At 41.2% G+C, this 21,096-nt stretch overlaps 1 protein-coding gene across 1 annotated transcript in view; it reads left to right on the forward strand.

The window, feature by feature from the left end:
- Nucleotides 1–20,793: 20,793 nt before the first annotated feature.
- im:7154036 (fermitin family homolog 3) overlaps nt 20,794–21,096 on the forward strand; it is a 42,748-nt gene continuing 42,445 nt past the window's right edge. Inside the window, exon 1 of the mRNA XM_060912610.1 lies at nt 20,794–20,910. The gene's annotated coding sequence lies outside the window, so the exon portion shown is untranslated. The remainder of the gene's footprint in view (nt 20,911–21,096) is intronic.

The following is a 21,096-nucleotide window of genomic DNA, read 5'->3' on the forward strand; positions in this document are numbered from 1 at the left end:
CTTCCTTAGTTTTAGCCTGGCAAGCCAGACTAAATGTGAATATTTGCCACTCGTAGGCAAAAATATTTTTGGCCGCTAGGCGGGTGGGTCTAGTTTACTAGGCTACCTTAGTTTGCCACCTTTAACTTGTTTAGTGTTGCCACCTAGTGGAGAGAAGAGATATTGTCTATATTGATATCTGAATTTACCAGGCAAAAACAAGTTCGGCCAATTGATTTGCTACCTAGGTCAATTTACTTCAGTCCTGTGGACATTTACGGTCCGTGTAGACATAACGGGGGAAAATTGCCCCCCCTGAAAAAAAATTCAGGAGCCGCCACTGGTGTTAGGTCTGGTGGAAATTTTAACATGACATAACTGTCACTTAAAAATGGTTTATTTTTCTTCGTTGTCTAACATGAGGAATTAAATATGAGAGCAGAAAATCAAACAGATCAGCAGCAGGAGCCACGTTTGGAGGATCCTCACCTTGGCTTTCCATCACTCCCGGCTCAGTGGCCTTCTTTTCTTCCTTTGGCTCTTCCTCCATTGGAGGGAGGCAGAAAGAGACTGATTTACGGGGCCGTTTTTGAATCCGAATCTAGGAGAGAACACACTAAAATTCATCATAATGTTTCTAATAATAGTACAAACAACAGCATGACAACAGCTGGAAGCAGATTTGTTTCTTTCCCTCCATGTAGTATTTAGTAGTTATTTTAGATCATGTTTCTAGACATGGTCAGACACCCATCCCTCCACTGTCTATACCTCTTATCCATCAGGGTCACAGGGGAAGCTGGAGCCAATCCTACAGTAGCTGACTTCAGGAGCGACACGGGTTAAACCCTGGGCAGATCACCAATCTATAGAGGCTTTGCACCATCATGTGAGCCCATAGCAATGGTAACTATGCCACCGTGACAGGGAGCACACTTGTAGTGCTTCATTCAGCCGAGTTAGTTGTTATTGATCGGATCGGTATGGGAAGGTTTTGTTGCATTTTTGGATGTGCAAATCGCTTTGAATGAAGCAAAGACATCACATTTTTTAATTTACCAAAAGTAATTCATCATTGGGGGAAAAATAGAGAAATTTATAAACATAAAAGGGGAGAAAACATTCATCGGGACTTTGTGTTGAACAGAGAGGTCAAAAATCCTATGGCATGCTCACTTCATTTCCACAAAGGTAAGAATAAAAAAATAAGAATAATTTAACAACTGCAGTGTGGTGCTCATTCTTATACAGTAACGTGAATATGAGAAACACAGTGGCCCAGCAGAGCCTAACCTTCACCGAGACTTAAAGTGCATTTACATTCAGGGATCCATTGTGCACTCACTTGGGACCCAGTCATGATGGGAAACACCTGATGCTGATTTAAGCGCAATCAGCATGCACATATAATGACACAGAGGCTTTACGAAGTATTATCATTATCATGCTTGTTTCAAGCCATGTTCATGACTCTGCTTTCAGTTTTGTTTTTTGTAAATATCACGCCTGCTAATAAACACTGTTCCTGCGCTTAGATCTGTGTACTGTCACATACCTGACAGAATACTTCACAAAGTCTCTGTGAAAACTGTGTCCTTACATGTGCATGCTGATTGTGCTCAAATCAGCATCAGGTGTTTCCCATAATGACTGGGTCCCAAGCGTGCGCACAACACACTCAGAAGGATCCCTGAATGTAAATGCACTTTAAGTCTCGGTGAAGGTTAGGCTCTGCCAAGCCTCTGTGTTGCTCATTTTCACTTCACTGTACAACCCAGATTCCAAAAAAGTTGGGACAAAGTACAAATTGTAAATAAAAATGGAATGCAATAATTTACAAATCTCAAAAACTGGTATTGTATTCACAATAGAACATAGACAACATGTCGAAAGTGAGACATTTTGAAATTTCATGCCAAATATTGGCTCATTTGAAATTTCATGACAGCAACACATCTCAAAAAAGTTGGGACAGGGGCAATAAGGCCCTGTCCACACGGCAACGGATTCAGGTGACTCCAATACAATTGCTTATTGTTTAGGCCTGGCGTCCACACGGCACCGGCGTTTTGGGTGCCCAAAACGCAATCTTTTTGAGAACGGGTTCCAGAGTGGAAAGATCTGGCAACGTTGCCATTGTGAAGTCGTCTGGAAGAGTAGAACGGATTTGTTTACGATGATGTCACAACCACATGACTGTCAGTGCTTCACGCCGGGTAGAAGTGTAACGAACTCGATGCGAGTTGTCAACAAATCCTATAACTTGGTTCATGAAACGCGCTTACAAAATATTTTCACTGTGAATATTTATTGTGTAATGGTGCAAAGTGAGAGAGAGAGAGAGAGAGAGAGAGAGACTCTGCCCTTAGGGCAGAGTCAATCCCGCCAGCAAAAATAGGGAAAAAAAAGGAGCGATCTCACCTCTTCAGATGTTGGTTTAAATCCTACAATACATTCCTCAAAAAGGGCATAGAAGAGCAAATTAATCCATCAATGTGTAGCATTCAATTTATTCCAGACCATTAAAGACGCCACCTTCCGCGTAGAATCATACGTCATCCTCGCCGCCATATTGGATAGGTCAAAGCGGAGAATAAAGATTCATGTGCTGCGTTTAACTGTACCAACAGGTTTACCGTCCAAACGAGATCACATGGGATTACCTTTCACAGGTGAGAAACAACAAGTTAATCCATCAACGTGTAGCATTCAATTTATTCTGGACCATTAAAGACGCTGCCTTCCGCGTAGAATCATACGTCATCCTCACCGCCATATTGGATAGGTCAAAGCAGAGAATAAAGATTAGCTGCGTTTAACTGTACCAACAGGTTTACCGTCCAAACGAGATCACATGGGATTACCTTTCACAGGTGAGAAACAACAAATTAATCCATCAACGTGTAGCATTCAATTTATTCCGGACCATTAAAGACGCCGCCTTCCGCGTAGAATCATACGTCATCCTCGCCGCCATATTGGATAGGTCAAAGCGGAGAATAAAGATTAGCTGCGTTTAACTGTACCAACAGGTTTGCCGTCCAAACGAGATCACATGGGATTACCTTTCACAGGTGAGACTGGAAAAATACTTTTCATTGTATTTGGTCATTATAATGTAATTTTACGAACAGATTTTCCTGACTTTGTGGCTAATATGAAGTCTCGCGCATAATAGTTTATGCGCATGTGTCCTTACTTCTATTGTTCTGGTGTCTCCGAAGGGACTGTCTTACAGCGCCCCTAGAGGTGTGGCATGTGTATTGCATCGTTTTCAGCAAGCGTTGCGTTGCCATATAGACCTGATATTTTACTGATCGTTGCCCATTTGGACGCGATATATTTTTAAATAACATCTCGTTGCCGTTGTCGTGTGGATGTAGCCTAAGAGGCTGGAAAAGTTAAAGGTACAAAAAAGGAACAGCTGGAGGACCAAACTGCAACTCATTAGGTCAATTGGCAATAGGTCATTAACATGACTGGGGATAAAAAGAGCATCTTGGAGTGGCAGCGGCTCTCAGAAGTAAAGATGGGAAGAGGATCACCAATCCCCCTAATTCTGCACCAACAAATAGTGGAGCAATATCAGAAAGGAGTTCGACAGTGTAAAATTGCAAAGAGTTTGAACATATCATCATCTACAGTGCATAATATCATCAAAAGATTCAGAGAATCTGGAAGAATCTCTGTGCGTAAGGGTCAAGGCCGGAAAACCATACTGGGTGCCCGTGATCTTCGGGCCCTTAGATGGCACTGCATCACATACAGGCGTGCTTCTGTATTGGAAATCACAAAATGGGCTCAGGAATATTTCCAGAGAACATTATCTGTGAACACAATTCACCGTGCCATCCGCCGTTGCCAGCTAAAACTCCATAGTTCAAAGAAGAAGCCGTATCTAAACATGATCCAGAAGCGCAGGCGGCTTCTCTGGGCCAAGGCTCATTTAAAATGGACTGTGACAAAGTGGAAAACTGTTCTGTGGTCAGACGAATCAAAATTTGAAGTTCTTTATGGAAATCAGGGACGCCGTGTCATTCGGACTAAAGAGGAGAAGGACGACCCAAGTTGTTATCAGCGCTCAGTTCAGAAGCCTGCATTTCTGATGGTATGGGGTTGCATTAGTGCATGTGGCATGGGCAGCTTACACATCTGGAAAGACACCATCAATGCTGAAAGGTATATCCAGGTTCTAGAGCAACATATGCTCCCATCCAGACGACGTCTCTTTCAGGGAAGACCTTGCATTATTAGCTCCGTTATTACTAACATATCTCTAAATTACCTCAGGAGTTTCCTAATTGAAGTTACTTTTTAAAACGAGCGTGTTTTCTCTAGAAAAATCTTTTCTGTTCATTGATATTATTGATGATTCACTCGGTAATGTTCACTCTGTGGCAATAAACAGCACACAGTCACGTTTATAGGTCAATTGGATGTTTAAAACGCTATCTAAATCTAGATGTTTTTTCAAATATGAAGCTTGTCAATGTCACCACAACTGTGCTGTGAAAGTATAACTTAGCCGACATTTTTGCTCAAGATATTCCTTCAGTGGAGTGAACGAAAGAGTCGACTCTTTGAGCTTGAATCGTCTTGTTGATGCGTTCGTGGGAGGCTGATTCATGGAGTTGACTTGCTTGGAAAACACGCTCTCGAGCTCTGATACTAACCTCTGGTTAACACTAAAGGGCCTTGGGGAACTTGGGGAGGCATGGTGGTGTAGTGGTTAGCACTGTTGCCTCATAGCAAGAAGGTTCTGGGTTTGAGCCCAGTAGTTGACGGGGGTCTTTCTGTGAAGAGTTTGCATGTTCTCTCTATGTCTGTGTGGGTTTCCCCCAAAGACATGTGGTTAGGTTAACATGGGGTGGCCTTTTTTATTTGACCTTTATTTTACCAGGGTGAATCCCATTGAGACATTCAGTCTCTTTTACAAGGGAGCCCTGACAAGGGAGCCTTGGGTGGGTGCTGTAGCATAGCTGTCCCCTGCTTTGGGTATGTGTGTGTTCACTGCTTCAGATGGGTTAAATGCAAATAATGAATTTCACTGTGCTTGAGTGTGCTTGTGACAAATAAAGGCTGCTTCTTCTTACACTTTACTGTGCCGCTAGAACCATGTGAAGGAACTAACCCTAACCCACACATGAATACAAAAGGAAGTGATTCATTCATCGTTCATGTACCACATGATACATTTCAGAATATGCGGTACGGTAAAGTGTATAGTAGCCTTAAATAGATCTTGTCTGAATTTAGGCCTGAGTGTCTTTAAAGCCCAAACCCTAAACCTGTGTGTTTCTTGCACTCCTGTTACAGATGCATTCCTCGGGTGTAATGCCTCCTGCTCCCATGTTTCACCCTGCACCACCCTACTACATCCCAGAGGGTTTTGTCCCACATAAAATGGTGGCCATGCCCGTTAGATATTACAATCCAGTTCATCCTGGCTTGCTGATTGGTAAGGATGGAAAGAAAGAAGGACGGACACAGGGAGAACATGCAAACTCCACACAGAAAGGCCCTCGCCAGCCACGGGGCTCGAACCCGGACCTTCTTGCTGTGAGGCGACAGCGCTAACCACTACACCACCGTGCCACTTGGGGAGTTATTTAAAAAATAAATAAATGTTACAGACTATTTTGAGATTTTAAATCACAACGTCAGACAGAAATTATTCATAAAATCGAACTTCCCATGTACTCGCATTTTAGGACATTTTAATTCCTATTAAGGCCTTACTTTTATATTAATTAATTGAATAACTTGAGATTTTTTTAAGGATCTGCAACACCCTGGGACATTAAACATGTTAAACGCTCAAGGCACACCCAATTTTCATTTTAGACCACGTTTCTAGACATAGTCAGACATAGTGTACTGTATATTGTGGAACATTAAAAAACACCTAAAATACAAGTTCACTGTGTTTCTGTAAATAATTGAATAAAAACACGGTATAATTGTTCTACCTGCTCCAGTTTACTCTTCGCCTCTCCCAGAGGTGCTGTGGTAGGCTTCACCACCTGCTGCGCTGTGGTTTGTGGAGGTCGATTAACTTCCCCAACACCACTTTCTTTAGGCTCTGAAAGAGCCACTCCCGGCTCAGTGGCCTTCTCTTTTTCTTCTGACTCTTCCCCAGTTGTAGAGAAACAGAAAGGGACTGGTTTACGGGGCCGTTTTTGAACCCAAGCCTAGGAGAGAACACATAAACGTTCATCATAATGTTTCTAATTTTCAATGAAGTAATAGTCAAAGCAACTTTTCAATTATATTCCAGCTCTGGTATTTTTTCAAGATTAATTTTAACAAATCAAGTTAGATGTCTCATCTCATTATCTCTAGCCGCTTTATCCTTCTACAGGGTCGCAGGCAAGCTGGAGCCTATCCCAGCTGACTACGGGCGAAAGGCGGGGTACACCCTGGACAAGTCGCCAGGTCATCACAGGGCTGACACATAGACACAGACAACCATTCACACTCACATTCACACCTACGCTCAATTTAGAGTCACCAGTTAACCTAACCTGCATGTCTTTGGACTGTGGGGGAAACCGGAGCACCCGGAGGAAACCCACGCGGACATGGGGAGAACATGCAAACTCCGCACAGAAAGGCCCTCGCCGGCCCCGGGGCTCGAACCCAGGACCTTCTTGCTGTGAGGCGACAGCGCTAACCACTACACCACCGTGCCGCCCCAAGTTAGATGTATACTTTTTAAAAATCACATTCAGAGGACAAAAATTTTCATCTGGAGGTGACAACACTGTATAAAAATTGAACTGTGTGTATTAAAGCTTGAGCTCTAATCTTACATTAGGTGGTGTCTTCGGAGATGTCTTTGATTCTTTATAGACCTCCGCCGTAATGTCTCTGTTGTTTTCATTCGGGTTTTGGATTTTTACCTGGAAGGAATTCAAGGTGAGTTGTTTGACACATTAGCACAAAACATGAGAATGAAATGCATGAAAATATTAAAATATTGTAATAATCAGCAAGATGCCATGTTATATTTCTATTCTAGCAGGACTTGTTTTATTTATTACCAATGTGCGCTCTCTTTTCTGCAGATGATGAGCTTCTTGTTGAGGAAGTTGGTAGGGATAAATGTAGCAGGAATAATAATGGCCTGCATTTGGGAAAAAAAGAGATAGAGAGAGAGAGAGAGAGCCAACATAAATGTAATCAGTAACAGCCCGGGCCCTGTCTCAAATCAGAAACATTCATGAAAAAGTGAGTGAGTGAGAGAGTCCATCCATCTGTCCTTCTTTCTTTCCATCCTTACCAATCAGCAAGCCAGGATGAACTGGATTGTAATATCCAACGGGCATGGCCACCATTTTATGTGGGACAAAACCCTCTGGGATGTAGTAGGGTGGTGCAGGGTGAAACATGGGAGCAGGAGGCATTACACCCGAGGAATGCATCTGTAACAGGAGTGCAAGAAACACACAGGTTTAGGGTTTGGGCTTTAAAGACACTCAGGCCTAAATTCAGACAAGATCTATTTAAGGCTACTATACACTTTACCGTACCGCATATTCTGAAATGTATCATGTGGTACATGAACGATGAATGAATCACTTCTTTTTGTATTCATGTGTGGGTTAGGGTTAGTCCCTTCACATAGTTCTAGCGGCACGGTAAAGTGTAAGAAGAAGCAGCCTTTATTTGTCACAAGCACACTCAAGCACAGTGAAATTCATTATTTGCATTTAACCCATCTGAAGCAGTGAACACACACATACCCAAAACAGTGGGCAGCTATGCTATAGCACCCACCCAAGGCTCCCTTGTCAGGGCTCCCTTGTAAAAGAGGCTGAATGTCTCAATGGGACTCATCTCATCTCATCTCATCTCATTTCATTATCTCTAGCCGCTTTATCCTGTTCTACAGGGTCGCAGGCAAGCTGGAGCCTATCCCAGCTGACTACAGGCGAAAGGCGGGGTACACCCTGGACAAGTCGCCAGGTCATCACAGGGCTGACACATAGACACAGACAACCATTCACATTCACACCTACGGTCAATTTAGAGTCACCAGTTAACCTAACCTGCATGTCTTTGGACTGTGGGGGAAACCGGAGCACCCGGAGGAAACCCACACGGACACGGGGAGAACATGCAAACTCTGCACAGAAAGGCCCTCGCCGGCCACGGGGCTCGAACCCGGACCTTCTTGCTGTGAGGCGACAGTGCTAACCAATACACCACCGTGCCGCCCTCAATGGGATTCACCCTGGTAAAATAAAGGTCAAATTAAAAAAAAGGCCACCCCATGTTAACCTAACCACATGTCTTTGGGGGAAACCCACACAGACATAGAGAGAACATGCAAACTCTTCACAGAAAGACCCCCGTCAACCACTGGGCTCAAACCCAGAACCTTCTTGCTATGAGGCAACAGTGCTAACCACTACACCACCATGCCTCCCCAAGTTCCCCAAGGCCCTTTAGTGTTAACCAGAGGTTAGTATCAGAGCTCGAGAGCGTGTTTTCCAAGCAAGTCAACTCCATGAATCAGCCTCCCACGAACGCATCAACAAGACGATTCAAGCTCAAAGAGTCGACTCTTTCGTTCACTCCACTGAAGGAATATCTTGAGCAAAAATGTCGGCTAAATTATACTTTCACAGCACAGTTGTGGTGACATTGACAAGCTTCATATTTGAAAAAACATCTAGATTTAGATAGCATTTTAAACATCCAATTGAGCTATAAATGTGACTGTGTGCTGTTTATTGCCACAGAGTGAACATTACCGAGTGAATCATCAATAATATCAATGAACAGAAAAGATTTTTCTAGAGAAAACACACTCGTTTTAAAAAGTAACTTCAATTAGGAAACTCCTGAGGTAATTTGGAGATATGTTAGTAATAACAGAGCTAATAATGCAAGGTTTTCCCTGAAAGAGACGTCATCTGGATGGGAGCATATGTTGCTCTAGAACCTGGATATACCTTTCAGCATTGATGGTGTCTTTCCAGATGTGTAAGCTGCCCATGCCACATGCACTAATGCAACCCCATACCATCAGAGATGCAGGCTTCTGAACTGAGCGCTGATAACAACTTGGGTCGTCCTTCTCCTCTTTAGTCTGAATGACACGGCGTCCCTGATTTCCATAAAGAACTTCAAATTTTGATTCGTCTGACCACAGAACAGTTTTCCACTTTGTCACAGTCCATTTTAAATGAGCCTTGGCCCAGAGAAGACGTCTGCGCTTCTGGATCGTGTTTAGATACGGCTTCTTCTTTGAACTATAGAGTTTTAGCTGGCAACGGCGGATGGCACGGTGAATTGTGTTCACAGATAATGTTCTCTGGAAATATTCCTGAGCCCATTTTGTAATTTCCAGTACAGAAGCATGCCTGTATGTGATGCAGTGCCGTCTAAGGGCCCGAAGATCACGGGCACCCAGTATGGTTTTCCGGCCTTGACCCTTAGGCACAGAGATTCTTCCAGATTCTCTGAATCTTTTGATGATATTATGCACTGTAGATGATGATATGTTCAAACTCTTTGCAATTTTACACTGTCGAACTCCTTTCTGATATAGCTCCACTATTTGTCGGCGCAGAATTAGGGGGATTGGTGATCCTCTTCCCATCTTTACTTCTGAGAGCCGCTGCCACTCCAAGATGCTCTTTTTATACCCAGTCATGTTAATGACCTATTGCCAATTGACCTAATGAGTTGCAATTTGGTCCTCCAGCTGTCCTTTTTTTGTACCTTTAACTTTTCCAGCCTCTTATTGCCCCTGTCCCAACTTTTTTGAGATGTGTTGCTGTCATGAAATTTCAAATGAGCCAATATTTGGCATGAAATTTCAAAATGTCTCACTTTCGCCATTTGATATGTTGTCTATGTTCTATTGTGAATACAATATCAGTTTTTGAGAATTGAAAATTATTGCATTCCATTTTTATTTACAATTTGTACTTTGTCCCAACTTTTTTGGAATCGGGGTTGTATTTCCAGGCACATTTTTGTGATCTTCAAAGCCCAAATTACACTAGACATTAGTTGCTAATTATCATCGCAGGTAAGCATGGTAGAAAGATTATGGACATGTTTTTACCGATCAAATTCACTGATATTTCATGATCTCCTTGTCGAAACCTAATTTGTTTCTTACTCTTTCATTTGACAGCTGCCATTTTGTATCTAAATGCATGTTTGAGAAGTCATGTGAGGTGTCGATAATAGTGAACGCTTTCACCGATGTCCACCATTATCGACACGCTGTGGAATTAAGTGACATTTACAACTGTTATGGATCGATCTTTGTATAACACTGTTGAAGTAAATGAAGTACTTTAAAAAAAATAAAAGCTGTGATTTATAATATTTTTTTCCTGATTCATAGCAGAATGGAATGTTTATAGAGTATTTGGTATCCTGTTGCGATAAATAGAATTAGATAGAATGAAATTCCTCGCATATAAAAAATTACCCCGCCTTTCGCCTGTAGTCAGCTGGGATAGGCTCCAGCTTGCCTGCGACCCTGTAGAAGGATAAAGCGGCTAGAGATAATGAGATGAGATAAAAAATTACATGCTTGAAATATTCAGATTTTTCTATTCCATTCAGAATTTTTTTTTTGCAGTTTGTTGTAAATATTTACCACATATTACAATATCAGTAGACGTTTTATATTTTTACATGTAAATTTAAATCTCAATTTAAAAAATCGACCTTTGACCTGGATTTTCATGCAGTTACAATGTCAATTTCCTGTTGACATTTATTGGTAAACTACAAAACTAGAAATTAATACAAACAACAATGAATGATTAACAAAATGTGATCTACGAAAATACTTAAAGTGGGTAGAAAGTGGAACAAAAAGATTTTCTGACACAGGATAAAACATCAGTTCATTTGTTTACAAACATTAGAATTACTTCCTCATTTACATAAACACCGACATCGATATATTTATATAAAAGATATTTTGTACTAAATATAAGTCTATGTAAAACAAATTTTAAGTAAAAACTATGTTTTGTTAACTTAATACCACACACTGATTATAAAATCATCTGGATGTCGATAATTGTAGAAGGGTGTCGATAACTGTGGACAAAGGTGTCGATAATTGTGGAATGGTGTCATGTGATCTGATACGCTAAGTAATCAGGAATCAACAAATTTTTTTCCAGTGCACAAGTTACGTATTGAAAGTCTTTTCTACTTTTGCAACAGCCAAAAGATTGTTAAGGTGTCGATAATTGTAGCCGCTGCTCTATTCTTACATAATAGAGTTAAAATTGAGTATGAGATTCCAAGTAACTTTGTAACAAAATAACTTTTAAAATGACTTGAAACTGGACATGGGAATATCATTTAGCATTCAGACTCAAATCTGCTGTACTAGAACTTAGAAAACAGAAAAAAACACAACGAAAGCGAAACCAATCGAAACCGAAAGAGTGAAAGTGATTATTGTGCCGTTACCAGTCTTTTATAAATGTGGAAGTGGGCGCTCAATGCTCCGACTCCAATGTGACTGAGTGAGGTGACAAGTTTTATGCAGACGTGCAGCTTGTGAACAGGCAAGGCAGGCAACTGCTTGGGGCCCCCTGGCCCAGGGGCCCCCCGAGAGTCGGGGCCCGAGGGCTTATTTATTTATTTTTATTGTTTTTATTGTTCTTTACCATTGTATTTTCACATTTGGAATTTAAAAAACTGGTTTCATACATTTTTTGTTGGTGTCAGATTATTTATAACATATTGGTGATGAACACTGGTCAGAAGGGCCCCCTGGAAATTTTTGCTTGGGGCCACAACAGACTCTAGAATCACCTCTGGTTTTGTTTCATCTAATTTAGATAATTTAACAAATATATTATTATTTGGCAGTGAGCACATAGGAAAGTGTAAAGTATAAAGTTTCAGTCAATGTGTTTATCACGCTTATATGATAAAAACCTCAAAGATATTTATCTAAATACATGACCTAAACTTGCCGAGCTTCGCTGGGACCCCAGAGAGTTAAAATACGATGGAAAAAACACTTAGTCAGGGTCCAAAACCTGTAGTAGACTAGTTTATTTTCTTTTAACATTAGTGGTATACCTACCCAGCTGATAACATACTCTGTGTCCGAAATCGCTCCCTACTTACTATATAGGGCACTATACAGTGCCCTCCACAATTATTGGCACCCCTGGTTAAGATGTGTTAAAAGCCTTAAAATAAATTCAATTTTTATTGCAGAAGCATAATCTCACACTGAAAATTGTAGAAAAATGTAACCCTTAACTCAAGTGAATTAAAAAATAAAAAATCCCTAAGAAATAATTATTTTTCATAAAATCACCTGTTCCACAATTATTGGCACCCATTACAATTCCTAGAAAATAAATGTAATTGAAGCATTTCTGTCATTTCTACTGTAGTTTATAAAGTTGATCAGAGTATCTAGGAACCTTTAATTAGTAATTCATCACATCCTGTTTCCCTGGGGTATAAATATGATGTGACACAGAGACCTATTTCTCTTATCCAGTCTTCAACATGGGAAAGACAAGAGAACACACCATTCAAGTAAGGCAGATGTGTGTCAACCTTCATAAGTCAGGCAATGGCTACAAGAAAATAGCCGCTCACCTACACCGGCCCATAGCTACAGTCAGAGGAATCATCAAGAAGTTTAAAACAACTGGAACAGTGGCAAACCAGCCTGGATGAGGATGCAAATTTATCTTGCCACCACGCACAGTGAGGAGGATGGTAAGAGAAGTAAAAAGTTCTCCAAAGCTCACTGTTAGAGAATTGCATCAAAGAGTAGCATCTTGGGGTCACAAAGTCTCCATAACAACCATCAGGCGCTATCTACACACTGTAAAAAATGATTTGTTGATTTAACTTAAAAAAGTTAGTTTAAGGGCTGCCTTAAAATTTTGAGTTCACTGAAATTAATATAGTAAGTTCATTACAATTTAACTTACTATGTGAATTTCAATGAACTCAAAATTTTAAGGCAGCCTGGGCACTAATTTTTTTAAGTTAAAACAACAAATCATTTTTTACAATGCATGCCAACAAGTTGTTTGGGAGGCATGCACAGAAAAAGCCTTTTCTCACTTACAAGCATAAACTGTAAACATCTGGAGTTCGCTAAGCAGTACTGGGACTTCAACTGGGACCGTGTGCTTTGGTCAGATGAGACCAAGATAGAGCTTTTGGGCAACAAACACTCTAATACATCACAAAAGATGAGTATGCGGAAAAGCACCTCATGCCCACTGTGAAGTATGGGGGAGGATCGGTGATGCTGTGGGCCTGTTTCTCTTCCAAAGGCCCCGGGAACCTTGTTAGGGTGCATGGCATCATGAACTCTTTGAAATACCAGGACATTTTAAATCAAAAACTGGTGGCCTCTGCCCGAAAGCTGAAGATGGGTCGTCACTGGGTCTTTCAGCAAGATAATGACCCTAAACATGTGGCCAAATCTACACAAAAATGGTTCACCAGACACAAAATCAAGCTCCTCCCATGGCCATCTCAGTCCCCAGACCTCAACCCAATTGAAAACCTGTGGGGTGAGCTGAAGAGGAGAGTGCATAGGAGAGGACCCAGGACTCTGAATAATTTAGAGAGATTGTGCAAAGAGGAATGGTCGAATATCCCTCTCTCTCTCTCTGTATTCTCCCATCTTGTGAAATGTTATAGGAGAATATTAAGTGCTGTCTTGTTGGCAAAAGGGAGTTGTATAAAGTATTAACATCAGGGGTGCCAATAATTGTGGCACACATGATTTCATGTAAAAGAATTATTTCTTAATGTGGGATTTTTTTCCCACTAAATAAATGCACTTGAATTAAAGGTTGGATTTTTCTTTCTTTGCATTGTTGTCCTATATTATATTAAAAAAAATGAATTTATTAGAAGCCTAAGATCATATTTTAATGAGGGGTGCCAGTAATTGTGGAGGGCGCTGTATATTGAGGACACCATTTTGTAGTGCTGTCTGAAATGATAGTGAGGATTATTTACACCCTATATAGTGCACTCAAAGTATCCCACAATGCATCACGAAAAGTAGTGTACAACTGATGATCACTAACCAAAGCAATATATCCCATCATGCACTGCGGTCGCGCTGAAAGAAATCAAATCACAAGTCTCAAATTTGATTTAATAAAAGGCAGCAGCAAAGAAGAAAGTATTCAGCCTTGATTTTAAAAAAAACCTGAAAGATGCAGGTACTTTGTACTGATTAATGTGGGAAATTCGCTCAGTATAAAATGGATTTATTACAAAAATGCATGCATTTATTATTTTCACATCTCCCATAAGCCGTTACGGAACAGAACGGGACGGAACAGTACCGTCACGTATTTTAATGTGGTGTCACATATTATATTTGCCTTCTGGGTTTTTATATGCTGTTCTGTCCCATGCATAACAAGTGTTCTGTCCCGCAATACCATTTTTGTGACATTTATTTACACAATGCATAATCTTACCTTTTTTGTTCCAGTTTCACAGAGACGTCCGTCACGTGATACATTTTATTAATCGGTACTTACATTAGTCATCCCGCCTTTATAGATGAACCCGTCCCGTCACGTATGATAAATAAAGTTAGAAGAAAAACAAAATATATTTTTTAGTTGTTTTATTGTCAAAACACGGGATTTCTTTGTGACATCACGCCGAGGTATATTCCGTAATTGGAATTCTGGGCTTTTAGAGTTCCGGGCTTTTAGATCAATTTCGATTGAAAATATCGTGGATATAATGTTAATACAATGTGATGAGATATAATAATACTGGATAATCAAAGAATACATGACAGTGATACGTGTGAGTACAAGATGTTAAGTATGAAACCCCTGAATATTTAGAAAACGTAACATTATTGTAACGTACCGTCCCGTTCCGGTTCATACTTTCTGTACCAGGTTATGGGAGACACCATTATTTTGAAAACCCACTAGCTGGCTGATCTGGCATGTTTTAATTGTGTGACAGTAATGACGTAAATACCAGCGCGACGGACTAGTGTCCAAAAGTTTTTTTTCATTTTACGAATGAGCTCACTATATAGTCCTCTATATAGTAATTCCCTATATAGGGAGTAGGGAGTAGTGAACGAGTGAGCGATTTTGGACACAGGGATTGTGTCACATGGTGTCATGCCAGAATGCACTCCTACTCACTGATGGGAGGTGACTTGTCATTCATCGAGAGCGTCTGCGATCAGCCAATCACAGGCTGTGTTACGACATAATGTATTCACCCAGTGTAACAATTGGACAAAAATTAGAAGTAGATTAGACCCATGATAGCTTTAAAATTTTTCAAGGGCCATCCAGTTTGATGCTTTTGAAATGCAGACGGACAAATGTGAAAATTAGCGGTCAATGTCTGCTGATACGGCTTTATTTCCCGCACTGCATTTTATATTTACGCTGCCATGTTAGTGCACGAGCACTAGTAATGTTTCTGGCCTACCACTGAATGCACATGCACCGGAAAAGTCGAATGTAAGCAATAACAGCGATTTGTCATATTGTTATTTATATTGAAGGAAAAGCAGCAGGCTGCCGATACAAACAAATTATTATTATTATTATTATTATTATTATTTTACCCAGACTATCAAAATGAGTCCTAAACACACCGCTGTATTGGCATTGTGTGTGCTCATGGTGTCTGTTTTCAGTTTACCTTTTTCCCAAACATTCTTTCCACGCTGAAATCTCTAACTTTGCTTTCCTTGAACGCGTCCTTCTTTGTTAAACTAACGAACTAACACTAATTAACGCTCTCTTTCTCTCTTTCTCTCTCTGTGAGTGTGAGTGTTAAGCAGTCTGAAATGTTCTGAACTGTTTCCATGGTGATGTCCACTTATTTACAATGAACAGAATCAGAATCGGAACTGATGACAAGAAGACAGAGGTGGAACAAACAAACAAACAAACCAGAGTGTCCATTTGCACCCAGGTGAGAAGAATCGTTTGGCAGATATTTGACCCTTTACACCCAAATGAACTCTTCAGGTGGTGTAGTGGTTAGCACTGTCGCTTCATAGCAAGAAGGTTCTGGGTTCGAACCCAGATGGGGACCTTTCTGTGTGGAGTTTGGATGTTCTCCCCATATCTATCTGTGTGGGTTTCCTCCGGGTGCTCTGGTTTCCCCCACAGTCCAAAGACATGCAGGTTAGGCTAATTGGTGGCTCTAAATTGACTGTAGGTGTGAATGGTTGTTTCCCAAGCCCAGAAATGGGATGGTTGCGGCAGGAAAGATATCTGGTGTAAAACTGTGACAATTAATATGACGTGGATCAGTAGGGTCCACATGGATCCTGATTTGGCAATAATGCTGGATGAGGAAGATGACCCAAATGAACTCTTTAGCTATTTACACCTGGTTTGGGTGTAAATATCATTGTTGCCTACAGATGTCTGGATGGTGCATGGTTTCTGGATCTACCTGGGTCTAAAGAGCAACACTGGCTTTCCACCCCATCTTTGTTGGCTCCTGATACCTGGGTGGAAGCACTAGAAATGTCAGCCATATAAAAGCATCCTAAACCACGGTGTCCACCCACATCGGCCCTTTGAGGATCACACTGTGTGGACGCCCCTATCCTCAATGGTCAACGGACTTGTCCTTATTAATTATTTTCACTCCACCACCACTACACCAACCACATCTCATTCCCAACAGGTCAAATACTGAAGCATGTGCAGAAGCCACTTTACTGCTATTGATCTACTGAGGGTCTTTTTGAGTAGCAACCTTATCTAGCAGTGATAAAAAGATTAAAGCTGACAATTAATTGTACGTCCATTTCACTGAAATGTTTTGCACAATGTTATGATAAAAATATAAAGTCAATTCATACAGATGCTTTCAGTGAGCCTTCTAATAACAGGCGCATTAATATAGATATTTAGGAAGTGCCTAAAAGCAGAGCTCCTGATGAGTGTACGAGCAAAATATTTGCAAGGGCACAAAATCAACCTGAATAGAATAATAATATATAGAGGATATTACACGGTGAGTTTATGTTCAAGAGGTGAATGGATATATCACAAGTGAGCAAAGCGAATGAGTGAAAATATTTTCAACATGAGAAGATAAACTTCATATCCTCACACCACCATGTAATGTTCTTTATATTATATGGACACATCCACAAAAAATCGGCATGGTGGTGTAGTGGTTAGCGCTGTTGCCTCACAGCAAGAAGGTCCGGGTTCGAGCCCCGTGGCCGGCGAGGGCCTTTCTGTGCGGAGTTTGCATGTTCTCCCCGTGTCCGCGTGGGTTTCCTCCGGGTGCTCCGGTTTCCCCCACAGTCCAAAGACATGCAGGTTAGGTTAACTGGTGACTCTAAATTGACCGTAGGTGTGAATGTGAGTGTGAATGGTTGTCTGTGTCTATGTGTCAGCTCTGTGATGACCTGGCGACTTGTCCAGGGTGTACCCCGCCTTTCGCCCGTAGTCAGCTGGGATAGGCTCCAGCTTGCCTGCGACCCTGTAGGACAGGATAAAGCGGCTAGAGATAATGAGATGAGATGAGATCCACAAAAAATATGCAAGTTAATCAAAGGAATTTTAATTTTGAACCAGTTCGCCATTTTGACAATGAACGTCTAGTCAGCAGGAAAACACTGGGAGTGAGATCATCAGAGTGAAATATTGGGAAATATGTCACTCAGATCCACGATGTATTTCGTATGAAAATGTGAGTTTTTCAACACGAGAAGATAAACTTCATATCTTCAAGTCAATGTGTGATTTTCTTTTTATTATATCCACATATTCACAAACAAAAGGTACCCAAAATTAACTAAAACAATTCATCAATTTCCTCACGAGTGACATATAGAGATTTGTCACAGTTTTGGTTCTCTATGTCCCGGATGGCGCTCGTAGGAAAAATACGTGTGGTGTATTTCCCAGTAAAACACTCATTTCTATCATCTTGTGACAGTGACACCAATAATGAGATCCACATCGCAGTTATGAATACATATTTATTCCTTTCTCTCACACCGCATGCACCAGAAACAACACCATGACATTTATTATGGTATGACTCTGCTGGGTGCCTGGTGGACAGCAGTACAAAATACATTTAAGTTGGTCAGTAAAACTATTGAAAATCTTTTCTTTGTACTTTTGTCAGTTAAATAAAGGTTCACATGAATTAAAAAATCCAGATTTTTGTTTTTATTGCATTTTGGAAAATATCCCAACTTTTAGTCGGGTTAGTCATCAACTGAAACGTTCCTGTCGACATAGTCAGTCAAAGAAATGATGGCATTTATTGTGTTATTCCATGCGATGTTTAATGCCATTTCTTCCATTTCAGTGCTCCAAATGTGTAATTTTTCGTCTATCGCCTCCTCCTTTCCCCGTCCATGACATACAAGTAATCAGAGCTCTCTTTTTATAGACTGCTGACAGCTAAAGAAAAGAGAAGCAAATGGAGGTAGTAGAAAGGTTCATAAATGTTTATAAATAGAAGACCTATTTGTAATACTGCTTGGACTAAATTCAAAATGAGCATATATTTTAAAAAATTCTCAGTTTCAACGGTGGTGTAGTGGTTAGCGCTGTCGCCTCACAGCAAGAAGGTCCGGGTTCGAGCCCCGTGGCCGGCGAGGGCCTTTCTGTGTGGAGTTTGCATGTTCTCCCTGTGTCCGCGTGGGTTTCCTCCGGGTGCTCCGGTTTCCCCCACAGTCCAAAGACATGCAGGTTAGGGTAACTGGTGACTCTAAATTGACCGTAGGTGTGAATGTGAGTGTGAATGGTTGTCTGTGTCTATGTGTCAGCCCTGTGATGACCTGGCGACTTGTCCAGGGTGTACCCCACCTTTCGCCCATAGTCAGCTGGGATAGGCTCCAGCTTGCCTGCGACCCTGTAGAACAGGATAAAGCGGCTAGAGATAATGAGATGAGAACATTTGATATGTTGTGTTTGTACGACTGTCAATGAAATATACGGTTTCCACAATTTGCACATCATCGCATTCTGTTTTTATTACATTTTACAATATTGCTGTTTGATGGCACGGTGGTGTAGTGGTTAGCACTGTTGCCTCACAGCAAGAAGGTTCTGGGTTCGAGCCCAGTGGCCAACGAGGGCCTTTCCGTGTGGCGTTTGCATGTTCTTTCCGTGTCTGCGTGGGTTTCCTCCCACAGTACAAAGACATGTAGGTTAGGCTAATTGGTGTCTCTAAATTGACTGTGAGTGTGAATGGTTGTGTGTCTCTATGTATCAGCCTTGTGATGATCTGGTGATTTGTCCAGGGTGTACCCCGCATCTCGCCCATAGTCAGCTGGGATAGGCTCCAGCTTGCCCGCGACCCTGTGCAGGATAAGCGGTTACAGATAATGGATGGATAATCAAGCAGATGGCCGTTTTGGTAGCTTATGGCATGAGTGAGTTGGGGATTAAGACAATTCATACTATTGAATTTCATTTTATTGATTGTCTATCTAGCAAACTTACTTCTTCCGTCTTCCCACTTGGTGCTTTGTGTTTAGTCCCTCAGGCCTATTGTTCCTTCACAGCAGTAATCTGACAACAAGAAAAGTTAGTCACAAATGGACCTGACTAGTAGTATTTCGATCATTTTGTTCAGATGAAATGCCAATTTTACTTTTATTTTTGTGTTCTTTTACCCCTTTTCATTTGGATAAATTATCGTGCTGCATTCTGTTAGTTGGTGGCATGCACAAACATCTTCAGTACAACAGCTCAACCTACAAACAAGAAATTAAACTTGACGAAGTGCCATTTGGACAGTATGCGGAACAGAACATTAGCCCTCTCTGTCTGAGTATGAAGCATGTGACAGCACCCAGTAGAATGAATTTTAAAAATAGTCTGTTTTAGCCACAATTACAGGTCTAAATATTGGTAAGGATGTTTCCGTTTTCTCAGGACAATCTCAAAGTGTCCCTCGAAATCCTCAATCGATCTCAACTCCTGGGAGTTGCTTATTCAGTATGGTGAGCAAAGCTCACCAGTGGCACACGTGCAGCAGAGATGAAACGCATCGACGAGGAAAAGAAACAAGCTGTGCAAAAGGCCCGAACTATCACTACCCCACTACAGCACCTACCAACGTGTGCATGACATATGGGCATACCTTCAAAACCTGGACTGGCTTCATCAGTCACCTCTAGACCCACAACCATCACCCACCAAACTGAAGTCATGGTCGTCTTCGATCCCGAAAGACGAACATCACATAAATCTACTTCTATGATCTTTAATCGTATTCCCAGACAGTGGCTCCTAATTGACTGGACCTTGGATGATGATAATATTAAAGATCAGTGAAAGTCTTATTCAACATCCAAACAAACTATCAACAGAGAACCTGAGAGTAATCTTGCACTTTACATGTTTTATTTGTGCAGTAGTTCAAACTTTGTCCACGAGGGGGCGGTGCATTGCCTGTTAAATTTCTTGCCTCCAATCTGATGTAACACATTTGTTCATAAAGTCCTGTTTCTTTTTTCATTAAAGCAGCAGCTGTTTTTTTGTTTGTTTATTTGTTTATATTAAATACCAGTTTGCTGACTGGATTAGATCTTCTTTTGCAGTGTTTGTCTTGATTTGCATGAACACATGTAACCAAGTGTGTGAAATTTTTGTTTTTGGTTCCTTCTCAAAGCTGTGTTCAAAACAGGAAAAGAAACCCTGTGAAGAGAACACTTAAGAAATCAGCTAAAAGAGGAACAGTCTGCACTTTGTGAAACCTCAACTGGTGTGTGTGTGTGTGTGTGTGTGTGTGTGTGTGTGTGTGTGTGTGTGTGTGTGTGTGTGTGACAGTGTAGGATAGAGAATGACAGAGAGACAGGAGGAAGTGACAGAAGAGTCAAACTGTGGAAGAGAGAGTGACAAAGACCAAGGGCGTAGTCTGTTAAGTTGATTCTTGACGACCACAAACCAGGTAAGAAGGAGAAAATAGTACCAAATGGGAGGGAGAGAGAGAGAGAGCGTGTGTGTGTGTGTGTGTGTGTGTGTGTTCGATATTGTTAAGTAGAATGAAAAATTAGTTAGGCCTTGACCACCTCATGGCCAAGCACGTTCTGTTAGTACAAGTCAAGTTGGGGTTTATGGGAGAGACGTAAGAGCG

The sequence above is a fragment of the Neoarius graeffei genome, chromosome 28 (genome assembly GCF_027579695.1).
Source record: "Neoarius graeffei isolate fNeoGra1 chromosome 28, fNeoGra1.pri, whole genome shotgun sequence".
Taxonomy (NCBI): Eukaryota; Metazoa; Chordata; class Actinopteri; order Siluriformes; family Ariidae; genus Neoarius; species Neoarius graeffei.